This window comes from Bombina bombina, chromosome 11 (genome assembly GCF_027579735.1).
Source record: "Bombina bombina isolate aBomBom1 chromosome 11, aBomBom1.pri, whole genome shotgun sequence".
Classification (NCBI taxonomy): domain Eukaryota; kingdom Metazoa; phylum Chordata; class Amphibia; order Anura; family Bombinatoridae; genus Bombina; species Bombina bombina.
This window is the reverse complement of record NC_069509.1, coordinates 170,520,533-170,542,095: the sequence shown is the minus strand read 5'-3', so window position 1 is coordinate 170,542,095 and position 21,563 is coordinate 170,520,533.

Sequence of the window (21,563 nt, the reverse complement as noted above, 5' to 3'; positions counted from 1 at the left end):
TCTGAGGATATAAAGGATGAACTTTCACGCACAGGTATTCCAGATTCATTGGAAGATTTCTTTTCTCTCACTATTAACATAGATAGACGGCTTAGGGAACGCCGCTCTGAAAAGGCTAGCGGTACAAAAAGCTTTCTCTCCACACCTGTTTATCAAACTAAGGAATCACCACAACCTATGGACATAGGCTTCATAAAGGGTCCCCTCTCCTCTCAGGAAAAGACTAGGAGGAAGTTGCATAGTTTGTGCATGTATTGTGCCTGCCCCACACATGAAGTAAAGGACTGCCCAGTTCTGGCTAGGAATAAGAAGGGTAGGTTGCCTAACATCTCTGAATCCCTGTTGATGAAAACCATTAAACCATCATATTTAACTATCCCTATTATTTTACAGTGGGATCAAATCAGGATAACAACTGAAGCTATCCTGGACACCGGCTCATGTAGAAATTTTGTTGATTTTTCTTTTGTGAAACAGAATAAAATACCTCTGGTCTCTAAGAAAACTACAGTCTCTGTGAAGGTCATTGATGGCTCTTTTTTAAAATCAGGTCCTGTCACACACCAAACTACACCATTACAGGTAATATCCTGCACACATATCACAGAAACACTCACTTTCGATGTCATATCTTCACCAATGTTTAATGTAATCCTTGGTATAAATTGGTTTTGTAAACACAAACCAACTATAAACTGGAATGACCTCAGTTTATCTTTTCCTCATCTCACTCAAAATAGTGAGACATCATCAGATTTAATTATGCTACAGGTTGAGGATAATATTTTACCCAAACAATATGCAGACTTCTCAGATGTTTTTAATAAAAAAGAAGCTGAATGTTTGCCCCCTCATAGGGATTACGATTGTCCTATTGATTTACTCCCAGGAGTTTCAATTCCCTATGGACATATCTACCCCCTTTCTAAACCAGAGCTAGAACACCTTAAAAATTATATCGATGATAACCTCCGAAAAGGTTTTATAAGACCTAGTACCTCTCCTGCAGGTGCAGGCATATTTTTTGTTACCAATAAAGATGGCACGTTAAGACCAATCATTGATTACAGGGAATTGAACAGGCGTACCAGAAAAAACAGGTACCCCCTACCTTTAATCCCTGAATTAATTGAAAGATTAAGGGGGGCCTCAATTTTCACTAAATTGGATCTTCGAGGTGCCTATAATCTTATACGAATAAGAGCTGGCGACGAATGGCTCACTGCTTTTCGGACTAGATATGGGCTATTCGAATATACAGTGATGCCATTCGGTCTGTGCAATGCCCCAGCAACATTCCAATGCTTAATCAATGATCTTTTCAGAGATATTTTGGATGTATATGTTGTTGTCTATTTGGACGATATTCTAGTTTACTCACAAAATTTAGATCACCATAGAATGCATGTTAGAGAGGTTCTCACTAGGTTACGAAAAAATAACCTATACGCTAAACTAGAAAAATGTATATTTGAATCAAATAATATCTCTTTTCTGGGGTATAACATCTCTCCTGAAGGAATCAAGATGCAAGATGACAAGGTTCAGGCCATTCATAATTGGCCTACTCCTCAATGTAAGAAAGATGTTCAACGTTTCCTTGGCTTCTCAAATTATTATAGGAAATTCATTCCTGGATTTGCTGCTATTACCAAACCTCTTACTGAACTCACCAAATTGAATCATCCTTTCAGGTGGACAAGCCATACTCAACAGGTATTTGACCTTTTAAAAAATAAATTCACTACAGCACCCATTCTCCAATACCCGGATTTAGAAAAGCAATTCATCCTGGAAGTTGACGCTTCTGAGTTCGCAATAGGGGCAATTCTCTCTCAAAGGAAATCATTTAAAGAACCCTTACATCCGGTCGCATTCTTCTCTAGATTGATGCAACCAGCAGAGTTAAATTATCCAGTTGGCGAGAAAGAATTACTTGCAATAAAGTGTTCCTTCGATCACTGGAGGCACTTGCTTGAGGGTGCAACACAACCAACTGTCATATATACTGACCACAAAAATCTGCAATATCTTCAGTCTAATCGAACTCTATCCTCCAGACAATTACGCTGGAGTCTTTACTTCTCTCGTTTCCATTACATCATTACCTACAGGCCTGGTACAAAAAATGGCAAGGCTGACGCCCTCTCTAGACAAGGTCCTAAACCTATAATACCATGCATTCCTACTACTATTGTTCCTAAGGACTCTATCATTGGAGTTATAACAAGTCTAACTACAGTGATAAAAGATGCTACTGCTATTGATCCATCAGTACCTCATACAGATCTTACTTACAATTCTGATGGCTTACTCTATAAGGACGGGAAGCTATACATACCTCCAAATCTTAGATCTTCAATCTTGAAAACAGTTCATGAGTCCCCCCTTGCTGGACACATGGGAAGGGATAAAACTTTGGATTTACTTAAGAGATCTTTTTGGTGGCCTACTCTTAACCTCGATCTCAAAGAATATATTTCTAAATGTGTTATATGTGCAACCTCCAAACCTTCTAAACAACTCCCTGTGGGTCTTTTACAGCCTTTACCTGTACCTCAAGTACCTTGGGAGGCGGTATCCCTGGACTTTATCGTGGACTTACCTGTCTCTAACAAATATACCACTATAATGGTTGTCACCGATCTATTCTCAAAGATGGCACATTTCATACCGGTTACCTCCCTACCCACTTCCAAGTTCACCAGTGAATTGTTCATTCAAAACATTGTAAGACTGCATGGAATACCTAAAACCATCCTTAGTGACCGTGGAACCCAATTTACATCTAAGTTCTGGAGAAATTTGTGTGCTGCTCTGCATATAGAACAAAAACTCACCACTGCTTACCATCCTCAGACGAATGGGCAGACGGAGAGGGTGAACCAGTGGCAATACCTACGTTGTTTCTGCTCTCACCAACAAGATTCTTGGGCCACCTACTTGCCCCTAGCAGAATTTGCCTATAATAATAATAAGAGTTCTACAACTGGCACATCACCATTTTTTATAAATTATGGTTTACATCCAAATTTCACACTACTTCCGAAGATTGACACCCCATGTCCTCAGGTGAATGATCTGGTTAATGACATTTCTGCTAACTTTTCTTCAATTCGTGAACATATTCTTCAGGCACAGGCATCACAACGCAGGTACTACGATCTTCGCCACAGACCTAGTCCTCAATATTCCGTAGGACAACAAGTATGGCTCTCCACTAAGAACCTCAAGATACCTTATCCTTGTAGGAAACTAGGTAAACTCTTTTTGGGTCCTTATCCTATCGTCAGGGTAAATGGTCCAACAACAGTTACACTCCAACTACCATCAACTTTTAAGATACATCCAACTTTCCATGTGTCTCTTATCAAACCTTGCAACATACCCATAACAAATATTACATCAGAAGACCCAATACCTTCTGCTAATCTTGATTGCCAGTATGAGGTTCATAGCATTCTGGATTCTAGACTACGTCGTGGGAATCTTTTCTATTTGGTTCATTGGAAAGGTTTTGGCCATGAGGATGATTCCTGGGAGCCTGCCTCGAACATATCTGCTCCACGTCTGATTTCCCTCTTCCATAGACGTAACCCTGATCGTCCTAGGCCTTGAACCTCGCTGTGGTTCTTTTTGTGGGGGGCTCTGTCAGGGTTACTGCTTGCTAATGATCTGTCCCTTTAAGAGCCTCCTATATCAAGCACTTCCCCCCAGCATTCATTGCTGGTTAATTGAGAAAGGATTCACAGCACAAGCGTTTCACTGAGAGTTTTCCTCACTCTCCAACAGCCTCATAAATTCTTATTTGAAGAGTTACTGATAACATCTCTTATTTTTCATTCCTACATCTAGCAGCTCTTCTACTCAATTCAACACTGGAAGATATTTCATACTATAAGGAAATCAAACTAACTCGACATCAAACCCTGAAGCATTTACAAGGTAACAGGATTCAAGCAGCTTCATACACAGCACAGCAAGTAGCGGTGACGTCATCAGCTGCAGCCGCAACCACTCTCCCTCTGTGTACCACGCTGCTGTTCATAACAAACGGACAAGTAACAATTCCTGTGCTCTCAGGTCAGACCTAATTATTTTATTATTAATCGTTATCCTTACTTAATTTGTTGAACTTTACCTGCCTAATTAAGGAATACTATATTTACGTTACTGCTTAATTTGAACTGTTTGCATTATCAAATGCCCTGAAAGTAATACAGTTTATGAAGTTAATAAACTGTCACTTATTGGGCAAATAGTAATACATTATATGAAGCACTGACAACGAATTCATCAAGCTTCTTTTATGTTACAAACCTACTTTTGAGGCAATTGTTGGTTCTTATTTATAAAAGAAAATTAAATGCTTGTTCAAATTGCTACAAATACAGACTATTACAGTAGCTTACATCAACCATCAGGGAGGGACAAGAAGCTCCCTAGCAATGATGGAAGTATCAAAGATAATTCGCTGGGCAGAGTCTCACTCTTGCCACCTGTCAGCAATCCACATCCCGGGAGTGGAGAACTGGGAGGCGGATTTCTTAAGTTGTCAGACTTTTCATCCGGGGGAGTGGGAACTTCATCCGGAGGTCTTTGCCCAAATACTTCGACGTTGGGGCAAACCAGAGATAGATCTCATGGTGTCTCGACAGAACGCCAAGCTTCCTCGTTACGGGTCCAGATCCAGGGATCCGGGAGCGGTTCTGATAGATGCTTTGACAGCACCTTGGACCTTCGGGATGGCTTATGTGTTTCCACCCTTCCCGATGCTTCCTCGATTGATTGCCAGAATCAAACAGGAGAGAGCATCAGTGATTCTAATAACGCCTGCATGGCCACGCAGGACTTGGTATGCAGATCTAGTGGACATGTCATCCTGTCCACCTTGGTCGCTACCTCTGAAACAGGACCTTCTGATCCAGGGTCCCTTCAAACATCAAAATCTAATTTCTCTGAAGCTGACTGCTTGGAAATTGAACGCTTGATTTTATCAAAACGTGGTTTTTCTGAGTCAGTTATTGATACCTTAATACAGGCTAGGAAGCCTGTTACCAGAAAGATTTACCATAAGATATGGCGCAAATACTTATATTGGTGCGAATCCAAGAGTTACTCATGGAGTAAGGTTAGGATTCAGAGGATATTGTCTTTTCTACAAGAAGGTTTAGAAAAGGGTTTATCCGCTAGTTCCTTAAAGGGACAGATTTCAGCTCTGTCCATTCTTTTGCACAAACGTCTGTCAGAAGTTCCGGACGTTCAAGCTTTTTGTCAGGCTTTAGCTAGGACCAAGCCTGTGTTTAAAACTGTTGCTCCACCATGGAGTTTGAACTTAGTTCTTAATGTTTTACAGGGGGTTCCGTTTGAACCCCTTCATTCCATTGATATCAAGTTGTTATCTTGGAAAGTTCTGTTTTTAATGGCGATTTCCTCGGCTCGAAGAGTCTCTGAGTTATCTGCCTTACATTGTGATTCTCCTTATCTGATTTTTCATTCAGACAAGGTAGTTCTGCGTACTAAACCTGTGTTCCTACCTAAGGTGGTCACTAACAGGAATATCAATCAAGAGATTGTGGTTACATCTTTGTGTCCTAATCCTTCTTCGAAAAAGGAACGTCTGCTACACAATCTAGATGTAGTCCGTGCCCTGAAATTTTATCTACAGGCAACTAAGGATTTTCGACAAACGTCTTCCCTGTTTGTCGTTTATTCTGGTCAGAGGAGAGGTCAAAAAGCTTCGGCTACCTCTCTCTCCTTTTGGCTTCGTAGCATAATACGGTTAGCCTATGAGACTGCTGGACAGCAGCCTCCTGAAAGAATTACAGCACATTCTACTAGAGCTGTGGCTTCCACTTGGGCCTTTAAGAATGAGGCTTCTGTTGAACAGATTTGCAAGGCTGCAACTTGGTCTTCTCTTCATACTTTTTCCAAATTTTCCAAATTTGACACTTTTGCTTCTTCGGAGGCTGTTTTTGGGAGAAAGGTTCTTCAGGCAGTGGTTCCTTCCGTATAAAGAGCCTGCCTGTCCCTCCCGTCATCCGTGTACTTTAGCTTTGGTATTGGTATCCCATAAGTAATGGATGATCCGTGGACTGGATACACTTAACAAGAGAAAACATAATTTATGCTTACCTGATAAATTTATTTCTCTTGTAGTGTATCCAGTCCACGGCCCGCCCTGTCACTTTAAGGCAGGTAATTTTTCCATTAAACTACAGTCACCACTGTACCCTATGGTTTTCCTTTCTCTGCATGTTTTCGGTCGAATGACTGGTAATGGCAGTTAGGGGAGGAGCTATATAGCAGCTCTGCTGGGTGAATCCTCTTGCACTTCCTGTTGGGGAGGAGTTAATATCCCATAAGTAATGGATGATCCGTGGACTGGATACACTACAAGAGAAATAAATTTATCAGGTAAGCATAAATTATGTTTTTTTTTTTAAGACACGATGAGTCCATGGATCATCTTAATTACAAATGGGATATTCACCTCCTGGTCAGCAGGAGGAGGCAAAGAGCACCACAGCAGAGCTGTTAAATAGCTCCTCCCTTCCCTCCCACTCCAGTCATTCTCTTTGCCTACGTTAGTGATAGTAAGTTGTACAATGAGGTGTTAGTATAGATTCTTCAATCATGAGTTTATTATTTTTAAAGTAGTGCAAGATTGTGCTGCTTTTCCCTAGGGTGTAGTTGTAGTCCTTATCAGTCTCTTCAGTAGAGCTTTGGTGGCTTTAAAGCAATGGGAACTTGTGGGACATAATTATCACTGCGCCTCTCATATTAGGATGCTGCCCTATCTGCTATAGTCTGAGGTGAATTTACTCAGATTTTTATTTCTCCACAGGTCGATGTGAGGAATAGGACCTCTCAAGCCTGTGAGCTGCCTTGGCTGTCAGGCAGAAGTAAGGTAAGTGCTGCTTTTTTATTCTGGAGCCAAAAGAAAATCTCAGAGGAAAAGTGGGCACTTTTATTTACTCAGAAACATTAAGGCTTAGTTGACAGGGGCTCTTTATGTTTGGGACATCAAGGGTATTTTGACAGCCATAACTGCAGGCACTGGGGCTGGGAGTTAAGCTCATTTTGAAGATTTTTATATGGTGGTTAATTTCCCAGCGGCTTAAACAAGTAAATAAGCCGGTCGGGAGATAAAGATACATTAACTCCCCCCGATGGGCAGGGCTATTGATTTTGCGCGCTTCCTGTAACTGCGCAGTATTCAACACATCTTCTGTTGCAGAGACGACTGAAGAGCGTGTCACTAAAACCGCATGGTTTTCTATACATTAAGCAGGCGGTTTTAGTGCTATTTGTTCCAGTTTTCTTGTTGCTGTAGTCCCGGTTCTTTCCTGTTCCACAAGTGGGGATAGTGAATTCCGGTTGGCAGGTAGGCGCCTCAGCAGAGTTGCTGAGGTGTAAGGGTGTCTGAATAGAAATTAATTAATTTTTATTAGTTTATAGTCTTTTTGGGTACGTTTTTTTACACATGCAGTAAAAAAAGTTGCACTTTTAAATTTAAAGGAACAGTAAAGTTTTTTGCATTTAAACTTTTTTGGGTCAAATTAAAGTTTTTATTGCATAATTATACTATTGTGATTCAGTATGGACCAAGGAGACTTGCAAAGTGTTATATGCTCCTTGTGTTTTGATGCAAATGTGGAACCACCAATCCCTTTCTGTCCCTCATGTATTGAGAGGACTTTAAGCTATAGGAAAAAGATTGTTTCTGAGCAAAACTTTTCAAAGGCGGATGCTGTCCAATAGTTGCAGCTTTCTCCCCATGCGTCCCAAGATTTACCGCCCGCACAAGCAGTGCCCTGCACTTCTGCTCTAGCACCCGCTGGAGTTACCTTAAAAGACATAGCTTCCCTCATGTCTTCTACAATTTCTGAAGCATTGTCTGCTTTCCCAATGTTGCAGGGCAAACGTAAGAGGAAAACCAAACATTCAGTAAGCTCTGACGTAATTGTTGCAATTTCGGAGGTACCCTCCCAAGGTCACGAAGAGGAGAGTACTGCTGTAGCATCTGAGGGTGAAATCTCAGATTCAGAAAGTTTATTACCTTTGACAGACTCAGAGGTTGTAAGTTTTAGTTTTAAACTAGAACATCTCCGCCTGTTGCTCAGGGAGGTTTTGGTTACTCTAGACGACTGTGACTCCACAGTTGTGGTTGCCCCTGTGAAGTCTAGTAAATTAAACAGTTATTTCGAAGTTCCTTCTTACTCAGACGTATTTCCGGTTCCAAAGCGAGCTTCGGAGATCGTTACTAAGGAGTGGGAGAGACCAGGCATTCCCTTTTCTCCCTCCCCTATTTTTAAGAAGATGTTTCCCATAGCTGACTCTTTCAAGGAGGCTTGGCAAACAGTTCCGAAGGTGGAAGGAGCTGTTTCCACCTTAGCCAAGAGAACTACTATTCCCATAGAGGATAGTTGTGCTTTCAAAGATCCTATGGACAAGAAGTTAGAGGGTTTGCTTAAAAAGCTTTATGTTCATCAGGGTCTGCTATTGCAGCCTGCTGCATGCATTGCTACGGTCACTAGTGTGGCAGCATATTGGTTTGATGCTCTGTCTGAGTCTCTCAGGACTGAGACTTACTTGGAGGAGATCCAAGACAGGATAAAGGCTCTGAAGCTAGCTAATGCTTTTATTACGGACGCCTTACTTCAAATTATTAAACTGGGAGCTAAGAGCTCGGGTTTCTCTGTCCTAGCCCACAGAGCCTTATGGTTAAAACCTTGGTCTGCGGACATGTCATCTAAGTCTAAGCTTTTAGCTATTCCTTACAAGGGGAAGACCCTGTTTGGACCTAACCTGTCAGAAATTATTTCTGATATCACCGGAGGTAAGGGTCATCTACTCCCTCGGGATAAGAGAAACAAACAAAAGGGACAACAGAGTAATTTTCGTTCCTTTCGGAATTTCAAGGGAAATTCTTCCTCTTCCTCCTCTAAGCAGGAAAAATCAAAGCCTACTTGGAGACCCAACCAGTCTTGGAAGAAGTGTAAACAATCCAAGAAGCCGGCTATTGAATCCAAAACAGCATGAAGGGCATGCCCCCGATCTTGGACCGGATCTGGTAGGGGGCAGACTTTCTTTCTTCATTCAGGCTTGGGTGCAGGACGTTCAGGATCCCTGGGCGATAGAAATAGTCTCTCAGGGATACAAATTGGAGTTCAAAAATGTTCCTCCCAGAGGCAGGTTTCTGCTTTCAAGACTATCTCCAGACCAGACAATAGGAGAGGCGTTCTTACATTGTGTAAAGGACCTCTCCGCCTTGGGGAGTGATTGTTCCCGTTCCAGTCCAGGAACAGGGTCAGGATTTTTTATTCCAATCTGTTTGTGGTTCCCAAAAAAGAGGGAACCTTCAGACCTATTTTAGACCTAAAGAGTCTAAACAAATTTCTCAGGATTCCTTCCTTCAAGATGGAAACTATTTGTTCCATTCTTCCCTTAATCCAGGAGGGTCAATTCATGACAACTGTGCATTTAAAGGACACATACCTACATGTCCCTATTTACAGGGATCATCACAAGTTCCTAAGGTTTGCCTTCCTAGACAAACACTTCCAGTTCGTGGCTCTTCCTTTCGGCCTGGCCACGGCTCCCAGTATCTTCACAAAGGTTCTGGGGTCTCTGTTGGCAGTCCTTCGGTCACGGGGCATTGGGGTGGCGCCTCATCTGGATGACATTCTAGTCCAGGCGCCATCTTTTCAGCAAGCAAGATCCCACACCGACATAGTGTTATCTTTCCTGAGAGCTCACGGGTGGAAGGTAAATTTGGGAAAGAGTTCCCTAATTCCAGACACAAGAGTCACTTTCTTGGGAACCATAATAGACTCCTTGTCCATGAAGATTTTTCTGACAGAAGTCAGGAAATCAAAGATTATCAATATTTGTCTAGTCCTTCAGTACACTCCACGGACGTCAGTGGCTCAGTGTATGGAGTTAATCGGGCTGATGGTTGCGGCAATGGACATCATCCCATTTGCTCGTTTCCATCTCAGGCCTCTGCAGTTAAGCATGCTCAGGCAATGGAACGGAGATTATGCAGACTTGTCTCCTCGATTAACTCTGGAGCAGGAGACAAGGGACTCTCTTCAATGGTGGTTGTCTCTAGATCATCTCTCCCAGGGAACCTGCTTTTGCAGATCATCTTGGGTGATTGTGACAACAGACGCCAGCCTTCTGTGATGGGGAGCAGTCTGGGGCTCCCGAAAGGCTCAGGAAGTTTGGACTCAGTCAGTCTGTTCTTCCTATAAACATTCTAGAACTGAGAGCAATCTTCAATGCTCTTCTGGCCTGGCCCCAGTTAGCCTCACTCCGGTTTATCAGGTTCCAGTCGGACAACATAACTTCAGTGGCTTGCATCAATCATCAGGGAGGAACAAGGAGTTCCTTACCATTGACAGAGGTAACCAAAATAATCCAGTGGGCGTAAGCCCACTCTTGTTGCCTATCAGTGATCCATATCCCAGGGGTGGAAAACTGGGAGGCGGATTTCCTGAGCAGGCAGACCTTTCATCCAGGGAAGTGGGAACTCCATCCGGAAGTGTTCTCCAACCTGATTCTCAAGTGGGGTCAGCCGGAATTGGATCTCATGGCATCCCGACAGAATACCAAGCTCTCGAGATACAGGTTGAGGTCCAGGGACCCCCAGGCAGAACTGATAGATGCTTTGGCGGTCCCTTGGACCTTCAGTCTAGCATACCTATTTCCTACGTTTGCTCTTCTTCCTTGGGTAAATGTTAGAATCAAACAGGAGAGGGCTTCTGTGATCCTCATAACACCGTCCTGGCCTTGCAGGATTTGGTATGCAGATCTGGTGGAGATGGCATCTCTGCCACCTTGGAGACTCCCGTTGAGGAAGGACCTTCTGATTCAGGTGCCCTTCCTTCACCTAACTGACTGCTTGAAGATTGAACGCTTAATTTTATCCAAGCGGGAATTTTCTGACTCGGTCATAGAGACCATGATTCATGCTCGTAAGCCTGTAACTACTAGGATTTACCATAAAATTTGGCGTAAATATCTCTATTGGTGTGAATCCAAGGGCTACTCATGGAGTAGAGTTAGGATTCCTAGAATATTGTCTTTTCTCCATGAGGGTTTGGAGAAAGGTTTGTCAACGAGTTCCCTAAAGGGTCAAATCTCAGCCTTATCTATTCTGTTACACAGACGTCTGGCGGATGTCCCAGATGTACAATCATTTGGTCAGGATCAGGCCTGTGTTCAAACCAGTTACTCCTCCATGGAGTCTTAATTTAGTTCTCAAAGTTCTTCAAGGGGCTCCGTTTGAACCTATTCATTCCTTAGATATTAAGTTGTTATCTTGGAAAGTTTTATTTCTTGTTGCTATTTCTTTGGCTCGTAGAGTGTCGGAGCTCTCGGCATTACAGTACTAATCTCCTTACCTTATTTTCCATTCAGATAAGGTAGTTTTACGTACTAAATTAGGATTTCTTCCTAAGGTTGTTTCTGGTCGGAACATTAATCAGGAGATTGTTGTTCCTTCTTTGTGTCCTAATCCTTCTTCTCAGAAGGAACAACTTCTGCACAATTTAGACGTGGTCCATGCTTTAAAGTTTTACTTACAGGCGACTAAGGACTTTCGTCAGTCTTCTTCTTTGTTTGTGATTTTCTCAGGAAAAATGTAAGGGACAGAAAGCTATGGCTACTTCTCTCTCTTTTTGGCTGAAGAGTATCATACGTTTTGCATATTAGACTGCTGGAGAGGGTTACGGCTCATTCCACGCGGGCTGTTGCTTCCTCATGGGCATTCAAAATGAAGCTTCTGTGGCCGCTTTTGGGAGAAAGGTTCTTTAAGCAATGGTGCCTTCCGTTTAGGTTCCCTGTTTTGTCCCTCCCGTATCATCTGTGTACTCTAGATTGGGTATTGCTATTGGATCCCATTTGTAATTAAGATGATCCGTGAACTCATTGTGTCTTAAAAAAGAAAAGAAAATTTATGCTTACCTGATAAATTTATTTCTTTTTTGACACGAGTCCACGGCCCGCCCTGTTCTTGTAGACAGGTTGTTGGTTATTATAAACTTCAGACACCTCTGCACCTTGGCTTTTCCTTTCTTTCCTTAACTTTGGTCGAATTACTGGAGTGGGAGGGAAAGGAGGAGCTATTTAACAGCTCTGCTGTGGTGCTCTTTGCCTCCTCCTGCTGACCAGGAGGTGAATATCCCATTTGTAATGTAATTAGGATGATCTGTGGACTCATCGTGTCAAAAAAGAAATAAATTTATCAGGTAAGTATACATTTTCTTTTTATTTGGTCCAGGCCTGGACTCCATTATCTCCTTGTTACAGGGGGCAAGGGTGCTTTCCTACCGCAGGATAAAAAGTCTAAGGGACAAGGATCTACCTTTCATTCTGAAAAAGTCCCAACGTCAGCAGTCCTCCTCTAAGCCCGAGCAAACCAAGAGCACTTGGAAGACGACTCAATCCTGGAATAAATCCAAGCAGAACAAGAAGCCCACTGAGAACAAGTTGCATTAAGGGGCAGCTCCTGAGTCCTGATCTGGAGCTGGATTGTGTAGGGGGCAGACTGTCGCTGTTTTCAGACGCTTGGACCAGGGACGTGCAGGATCCGTGGGTCCTGGAGGTCATAGCTCAGGGATACAAGATAGGTTTCAAATCTCATCCACCCAAGGGCAGACTTCTCCTCTCAAGCCTGTCTTCAAAACCAGAAAAGAGGAAAACCTTTTTGGGGTGCGTGCGGGATCTGTTCTCCTTAGGGGTCATTATCCCGGTTCCTATCGCAGAAAGAAGTTTGGGATACTACTCAAACCTGTTTGTGGTCCCAAAGAAGGAGGAAACTTTCCACCCAATTCTGCACCTAAAGTGCTTAAACAAGTTTCTAAATGTCCCCTCGTTCAAGATGGAGACAATAAGGTCCATCCTTCCTCTAGTTCAGGAAGGACAGTTCATGATCACTATAGATCTGAAGGATGCCTACCTTCACGTTCCAATCCACAGGGATTACTTCCAGTTTCTAAGGTTTGCGTTCCTGGAGCAGCACTTCCTGTTCATTGCACTTCCGTTTGGTCTAGCTACTGCTCCACGAATCTTCACAAAGGTTCTAGGGGCTCTCCTGGCCGTCGTTAGAACCCATGGTATAGCAGTAGCTCCCTACTTGGACGACATTCTGGTTCAGGGACCATCCTTTCGTCTAGCAGAGGTCCATTCAGTATCTCTTCTCTCACTTCTTCGATCACATGGATGGGAAGATAAACTTAGAGAAGAGTTCTCTTATTCCAAGCACCAGGGTAGAATTCCTGGGTACTATAATAGACTCAATATCCATGAGGATATTTCTAACTGACCAAAAGACGTTGCAAGCTAGCTTCTGCATGTCTTGTCCTCCGGACCTCTTTAAGGCCATCTGTGGCTCAGTGTATGGAGGTAATTGGTCTCATGGTGTCCAGCATGGACATAATTCCCTTTGCCAGGTTCCGTCTCAGACCGTTACTGCTGTGCATGCTGAGACAGTGGAATGGCAATCATTTGGATCTGTCTCAACAGACTTCCCTGGACAGCTGGTCAAGAGAATCGCTCTCTTGGTGGCTCTGTCCGTATTATGTGTCCCAAGGTACTTCCTTTCTACGACCATCCTGGGAGATTGTGACTACGGACGCAAGTCTCTCAGGATGGGGAGCTGTTTGGGGTGCCAAGAAGGCACAGGGCCTGTGGTCTCAGGAGGAACACTCCCTCCAGATCAACATTCTGGAACTTTGAGCAATCTACAATGCTCTGAAGGCTTGGCCTCTTCTGGGTTCGTCCCTGTTTATCACATTCCAATCAGACAATATAACTTTGGTGGCTTACATCAACCATCAGGGGGGGGGGGGACGAGAAGCTTCCTAGCAATGAGGGAAGTATCTCGGATTCTGGAGTGGATAGAGGCTGTCCGCAATCCACATACCAGATGTGGACAACTTGGAAGCAGATTTTCAGCAGACAATCCTTTCATCCGGGTTAACTATCCCGAAGTGTTTGCGGAGATATGCTACATGTGGGGGACGCCAGAGATAGATCTCATGGCATCTCGTCTCATTTCCGAACTACCCAGATAAGGGTCAAGGTCTAGGGATCCTCAAGCAGAGCTAATAGATGCATTAGCGGTGCCTTGGAGGTTCAATCTAATCTACCTTTTCCCGCCATTACCACTCCTTCCTCGGGTAGTGGTTCGCAGATCTAGTGAGTATGTCATCTTCTCCTCCATGGAAGTTACCTTGTCGCAGGGATCTGCTGGAACAGGGTCCTTTTGTTCATCAAAATCTAGATTCTCTAAAGCTGACTGCGTGGAGATTGAACGCTTAGTCCTTGCCAAGAGAGGGTTTTCTGAGAGAGTTATTTATACTCTCATTAAAGCTCGTAAGCTAGTTACTCGTCCCATCTATCATAAGGTGTTGAGAACCTACTTATTCTGGTGTGAAGAGCGTGGATTTCCTTGGCATAAAGTAAAGGTTGCAAGGATTCTATTGTTTCTCCAGGATGGTCTGGAGAAGGGTCTTTCGGCCAGTTCTCTGAGGGGACAGATTCCGGCCTTGTCTGTTTTACTGCACAAGAGGCTCTCTGAGCTTCCAGATTTCAGTCTTTTGTTAAGGCTCTAATTAGAATCAGACCTGTGTTCAGATCCTCGGCTCCCCCTTGGAGTCATAATCTGGTTCTTAAAGTTTTGCAACGGGCTCCATTTGAGCCTATGCATGAAATTTACATTAAGTTGTTGTCATGGAAAGTTATTTTTCTACTGGCTATTGCTTCAGCGCGCAGAGTATCTGAAAATGCCACCTTGCAATGTGAGCCTCCTTATCTGGTGTTCAATTTGAATAGGGCTGTCCTACGTACGTAACTTAGGGTTTCTCCCTAAAGTCGTGTCTGAACGCAACATCAATCAGGAGATTGTGGTCCCTTCTCTGTGTCCTAATCCTCTTCCTTCGAAGGAACGTTTACTTCATAATTTAAACGTGGTTCGTACCTTGATGTTTTATCTAAGCTACTAAGGGCTTTACACAAACTTCTTCCTTGTTTGTGGCATATTCTGGGAAGCGTTAGGGTCAGAAGGTCTCTTTGACTTCCTTATCCTTTTAGTTGAGAAGTCTTATCCGCTTACCTTATGAAACAGCGGGACATAGACCTCCTCAGAGAATTACGGCTCATTCTACTATAGCAGTGGCTTCCTCTTGGGCCTTTACGAACAAGGTCTCTACCTGGTCCTCCTTACACACTTTTTCACACAAATTTTACAAGTTTGATGCACCTTCGGGAGAAAGCAAAGCAGCCTTCGGGAGAAAGGGTTTGCAGGCTGAGGTGCCTTCAGATTAGGGTCCGCCTCTCTGTTTGTCCCTCCCACTATCATTCAGTGTCCTCTAGAGCTTGGGTATGAGTTTCCTAACAGTAAGGAATGAAGCCATGGACTCTCCTTATATTAAGAAGAAAAACATAAATTATGCTTACCAGATAATTTTATTTCCTTCTGTATAAGGAGAGTCCACGGCTCCCGCCAGTGTTTCTCCGATGGGCGGCCCCCTAAATTATGTTTTTCTTCTGGCACCTTTTATACCCTGATATTTCTCCTACTGTTCCTTGTTCCCTCGGCAGAATGACTGGGGGATAGGGGAAGTGGGGGAGGTATTTAAGCCTTTGGCTGGGGTGTCTTTGCCTCCTCCTGCTGGCCAGTTTCAGTATTTCCCAACAGTAAGGAATGAAGCCGTGGACTCTCCTTATACAGAAGGAAATTAAATTATCTGGTAAGCATAATTTGTTTTTATTATTAGTTATTTATAGAGCGCCAACAGATTCTGCAGTGCTTTAAAAATAGGTGGTATACAAGATAACATTTATAGGGATCAAATGGGTAGAGGTTGGGGGTATATATGTATATGTGTGTGTATATATACTGTGTATGTATATATATATATATATATATATATATATATATATATATATATATACATTTTCTTTTTTCTTTTTGTTAACCTCTAAATTACCATTGTGCAATTCCTGGAGAGATACATTTTGTTTTCATTTAGTAAAATGGAGCTGAATGGGAAGATACAAATTCTGATGCCTGACTCATCAGTTCAAGGGACACTGAACCCAATTTTTTTCTTTCATGATTCAGATAGAGCATGCAATTTTATGCAACTTTCTAATTTACTCCTATTATCATTTTATTTCATTCTCTTGCTATCTTTATTTGAAAAGCAAGAATGTAAGTTTAGAAGCCGGCCCATTTTTGGTTGACAACCTGGGTTGTTCTTGCTGATTGGTAGTTAAATGTCAGCCACCATTAAACAAGTGCTGTCCAGTGTCTAAACCAAAAATGGGCTGGCTCCTTAGCTTAGATGCCTTCTTTTTCAAATAAAAATAGCAAGTGAACAAAGAAAAATTGATAATAGTAAATTAGAAAGTTGCTTAAAATTGCATGTTCTATCTGAATCATGAAAGAAAAAAAATTGGGTTTAGTGTCCCTTTAATAGTAATTTATTAGTTACGTAAAGACATCTATTGATTAACAAAGTCGTCTACAAATGCTGATATTATTTAACCACATTTTGACTATTACCCCATCTTACTTCCTTTTTTAAAAGATCGCTCTGTAAACCATTTATGTGTTAAGTAGGTTTTTGTATTGACAATTGTTCCATGGGAAATCACCTTGTCAAATAAGGAAGCAGGATGGTAATTTTATTCCCCTCAAGGTTATTTAAAATTTGCCCTTAGACAAGTGTAAATAATTTGTATCACTCTGACAAAGAGAGTCAAATTCTAGTACTTGTATCTTTGTTTAGTGCTAAACACAACAGAATCTGCAGTTTTTTTAGGCAGGTGCATCCGGATCAGCCGTGATGTTGAGATGGCGGCCGCTCGTGGCATTCGTCTCTTTATGGGGGCTGATTTTATGATGTGAAAGTGCTGAACACTAATAGCTGGATTTGCACAGATCTTAGTGTATTTTGCTTTCACAAGAAGAAATCCGGCTCCAAAAAGAGCCTAATGCTGCTGGCTGACGGCATCTTCCCTATTTGTTAACTGCCGAAAGCACATTCCTAATTTTAAAGAACTTTACAATTTCCTCTTTTTATCAGATTTGCATTGTTCTCTCTGTATCCTTTGTTAAAAAGAATACCTAGCTAGGCTCGGGAGCTGTAATGCATTACTGGGAGCTACATGGTGATTGGTGGCAACACACAAATACCTCTTGTAATTCCAACAGTGCATTGCTGCTCCTAGGCTTACTCTTCAACAAAGAATATCAAAAGAACAAAGCAAATTTTATTATAGAAATAAATTGGAAATTGCTGTTTGAATTATGACCTTTCCTGTTTAAGAAAGAGGGCGTATATATCCAGCATTGTTCTATCGAGCATATTAACTTAAAGGACCAGTAAATACAATAAATTTGCATAATCAACAAATGCATGATAACAAGACAATGCAATAAGTTATGTCTATTTCCACTCCCCCTGTACCATGTGACACCCATCAGCCAATCACAAATGCATATAGTAGATTCTGTAAATTTATAGTGACTTAAAAAGTGTAAATATAAAAAGACTGCACATTTTTTTAAAATGGAAGTAAATTGGAAAGTTGTTTAAAATGACATATTCTATCTGAATAATGAAAGTTTAATTTGACTAGAGTGTTCCTTTAGATGAATATGAAACCCAAAATTTTACTTTCATTATTCAGATAGAACATACACTTTTAAGCAACTTTCCAATTTACTTCTATCATCTGATTTGCTTAATTTTCTTGGTATCTTTTGTTGAAGGAGCAGTAGTGCACTACTGGGAGCTAGATTAATGAATTAGGTGAGCCATATATGTGCAGCCACCAATCAGCAGCTCCTGAGTCTACCTAGGTATCCCTTTCAACAAAGGATATTGGGAACAAAGCAAATTAAATAATATAAGTAAACTGTAAAGTTGTTTAAAATCACATGCTGTATCTGTAACATGAAATACATTTTTGGGTGGGGGTTATGTCCCTTTAATTGTATCTTTCACTGACAGTTTCTCCTTACTCTGGACATTTCTAGTTATGGGTCTTGAAAGGGCATTGTACTAAGTTACTAACAAAAGGTTGCAGCCACCAATTACCGGCCGTGCTAGGCTCAGAAGAATTAAAAATAGAGTAAAAAATGTAAAATAACTTTCCAATTTTCTATGATCAAAAATGTCTTCATTTACTTGGTATCCTTTGCTGAAAAAGCAGCAATTCACTTCTGGGAGCAATATGAACACATCAGATCAGCCAATAACAAGAGGGGATATATGTGTATGCACCAATCAGCAGCAAGTTCCCAGTAGTGGATTTGCACAGGTCTTAGTGTGTTGCACTTTCGCATGAAGAAATACGTTAACAAAATAAATAACCTAACAAACACACCTACCCAGTATACAGATAATGTCCCTGTAGAACACAACGGGATAATTGTATACATATCATCTATTTGCATTATGGTGCACTGGATTCATCCGTATATAGACCCCAATGTAATTACTAAACCCACAAAATCACTGTTGCTCGTTAATCTTGGTCATCAGATTTTGATCATTGGAAAAACATTACCAGCCAGGGTTCAGAAATCATCTAGCTAGGTCAGTAACGGTAAACAAAATATTATTTAGACAAATGTGAGCCTAGCCTGAGGTTAAAGGGATACTAAACACCAACAATGTTTTTGTTTAAAAAGATAGCTAATCCCTTTATTTACCATTCCCCAGTTTTGCATAGCCAGCACTGTTATAGAAATATACTTTTTACCTCTGTAATTACCTTGTATCTAAGCCTCTGCTGACTGCCTCCTTATCTCAGATCTTTTGAAAGACTTGCATTTCAGGCAATTAGTGCTGACTCTTAAATAACTTCACGTGCGTGAGCATAGTGTTATATTGGTAGAGGTATTTGCAGCAGAAATAGTAAGGCCTCATCTTGAGTAAGTATTGGGTGCAGTTCTGGAGGCCATATCTTCAGAAGAATATTAACAAACTTGAATCTGTGCAAAGGAGGGCTACTAAAATGGTACATGGTCTAAAAAATAAAACTTACCAGGGAAGGAAAAGAGTCGATATGATAGCAACTTTCAAGTACGTTAAAGAGCTTAGTAAAACTGAGGCTGTGGGTATTTTACATAAAATGGAGAATTCAAGAACAAGAAGTCATGATCTCAAGCTGAAGGGTAGTAGATTAAGGAGTAATTTGAGGAAGCTTCTTTACAGAAAGAGTGATTGATTTATGGAATAAACTTCCTCAAGAGATAGTAATGACAAAGACTGTGGGGGACTTTAAAAATGCCTGGGACAAGCATAAGGCTATCCAACGAACTAGATACGTTTATACTGTTAGGTAATATCGGGCAGACTTACTTGGCTTGTGGCTCTTATCTGCCGTCAATATCTATGTTTCTATATGAAACACATGAACTAACGCCCTCTAGCTGTGAAAAACTCAAATGCTTTCAGTTGAGAGGCGGCTATTGGGGTATATAAAATAGTACACATGACAGTACTAAAATTTGGATTGCAATCTCATTTTGACCCTCACACATATATTCACAGAATGTATGCAATTGAATGTAAGTAATACATTGCAGAAAAGCAATGCTTTACTGGCCCTTTTTTTTTTTTTGAAAACTGACTTTATTTGAAGATTTTAAAGTTACAATGTGGGAGACGCAGCTCCCCAATAGTTGCATAGTTTAGTCAGTTGGTTTTACATGATAACAAAAGAAAGATCTTGAAAAGAGAAACAGAAAAACCTTCACTTATAATTAGGTATATGACAATATAATTGGTTGTATAAGAGTTTACAAGTCTTATAATCCATAAAGGTAAACAAAGTAAATTCTCATTTGTGTCGAAGGTAAGGAGGAGGAGAAGGAAGAGAGAATAGGTAAAGATAAGGAAGGGCTGTTTTACATTCTGTTCATAAACTGTATTAATAGCTATTGCTTTACTGGCCCTTTTTAAGGGACATGATACCAGTGACGCTGCATTACTGTACAAATATAACTAGAAAATATCACATGATCATCTCTATGTAAAAAAGGAATATTTCTTTCCTAAGATATGGTGAGTCCACAACGTCATCAATTACTAGTGGGGATATCACCCCTGGCCAGCAGAAGGAGGCAAAGAGCACCACAGCAAAGCTGTTAAGTATCACTCCCCTTCCCACAATCCCCAGTCATTCTCTTTGCATCTGTCTATGGAGGAGGTGAAGTTTTTTTGGGTCTGAAGAAAATTGGATTTCTTTCGCTACAAGCAAGATTTTTGGGTCTACCTGTACTCCTAGTTAGTCTCTTCAGTAGGGCAGTGGTGGCTTTAAAGGAACTTGTGAGGTGGGCCTTGCTGCATTTTCCTAACATTTTTTCTGCCCATGGTACAGAAAGCCAGAGTAGGTTTACTCTGTTCTTTCTTTTTCCACAAGTCTCTGTAAGGAGTGGCGTCCTTTCACACCGTGTGAGCTGTCCTCATGCCAGACAGCTAGATGTGCAGGTAAGTGCTTTTTGTCTTCTGAAGGGAGACTGGCACTGAAGGGGTTTAGGACTCTCTGCACTTTCTATGGAAATAAGATTCCTTGGGAAGGATCTTTTATTTGGCAGTGGGCAGGCACTTTCTGGCATGTGACTAAGAGACTTTAAGGGTTAACCTCTTTCATTGTTAGGAAGGGGTTAACCCTCTATTGGTGGCTCAGCTAGACTTTATTGGCTATTTGTTTTTAAAAGTCATGTTTATGGTGGCATTAATTTGGGCTTATTTTATTCACTGCAGTTTGTCAGTAACTGCTTCTTTAATTTAAACTGCCTATGTCGGTTATAATTGTGCAGCTTCTATTGTTCCGGTCAAGTGACCTCCCGACTCTGTCTTCAGTGTTCTCTGAGAGGTTGTGGCGGCCGGATGCGAGGACGAGATCGGCTAAAGATATAGTTTTTTCTTGTTGCTGCTGAGATATCGTAATGCTCGGAGGGGGCAGATAGGCACCTCAGTGTGTAGCTGAGGTGTAGAGGTGTCAGTTAAATTTTAGCAGTTTTTTTCCCCTTCAAATACTCTGATCCTTGGCAGGTTCTTTGTATAAGTGTGGGGGTCATATTCAAGCAGTGAGGGTGCAGGTTGTCTTCTAGTCAATATAGGACTATACCGCTCTACTGTTTCTTAAAGGGACAGTACATTAAATGACGTGTATTTATTTTTTTGTCCTTATTTTTGCCAATATCTTTTCCCTAGTTATGGAAGAGCAATCTGTTCCTTTGAACATGTGTCTTCTATGTTTAGAGAACCAAATTGTGTTACCTATGTAATTTTGCTCTTCTTGTCTAGATAGGACTTTAAAACCTAAAGATAAACTTTTTGTTTCTGTGCCAAATGTCTCTCAGGATGATGCTGTTCAGGCATTGCCACAGCTTTCTCCTCAAACGTCCCAAGCCTCTATGGCGTCACATGCAGTGCCCTGCAGTTCCTCTTAATCTCCTGGAGGAGTTATTTGCCTGCAGATTTTGTGGTTCAGGTATCCTCTGCGGTATCTCCAGCTTTATCTGCTTT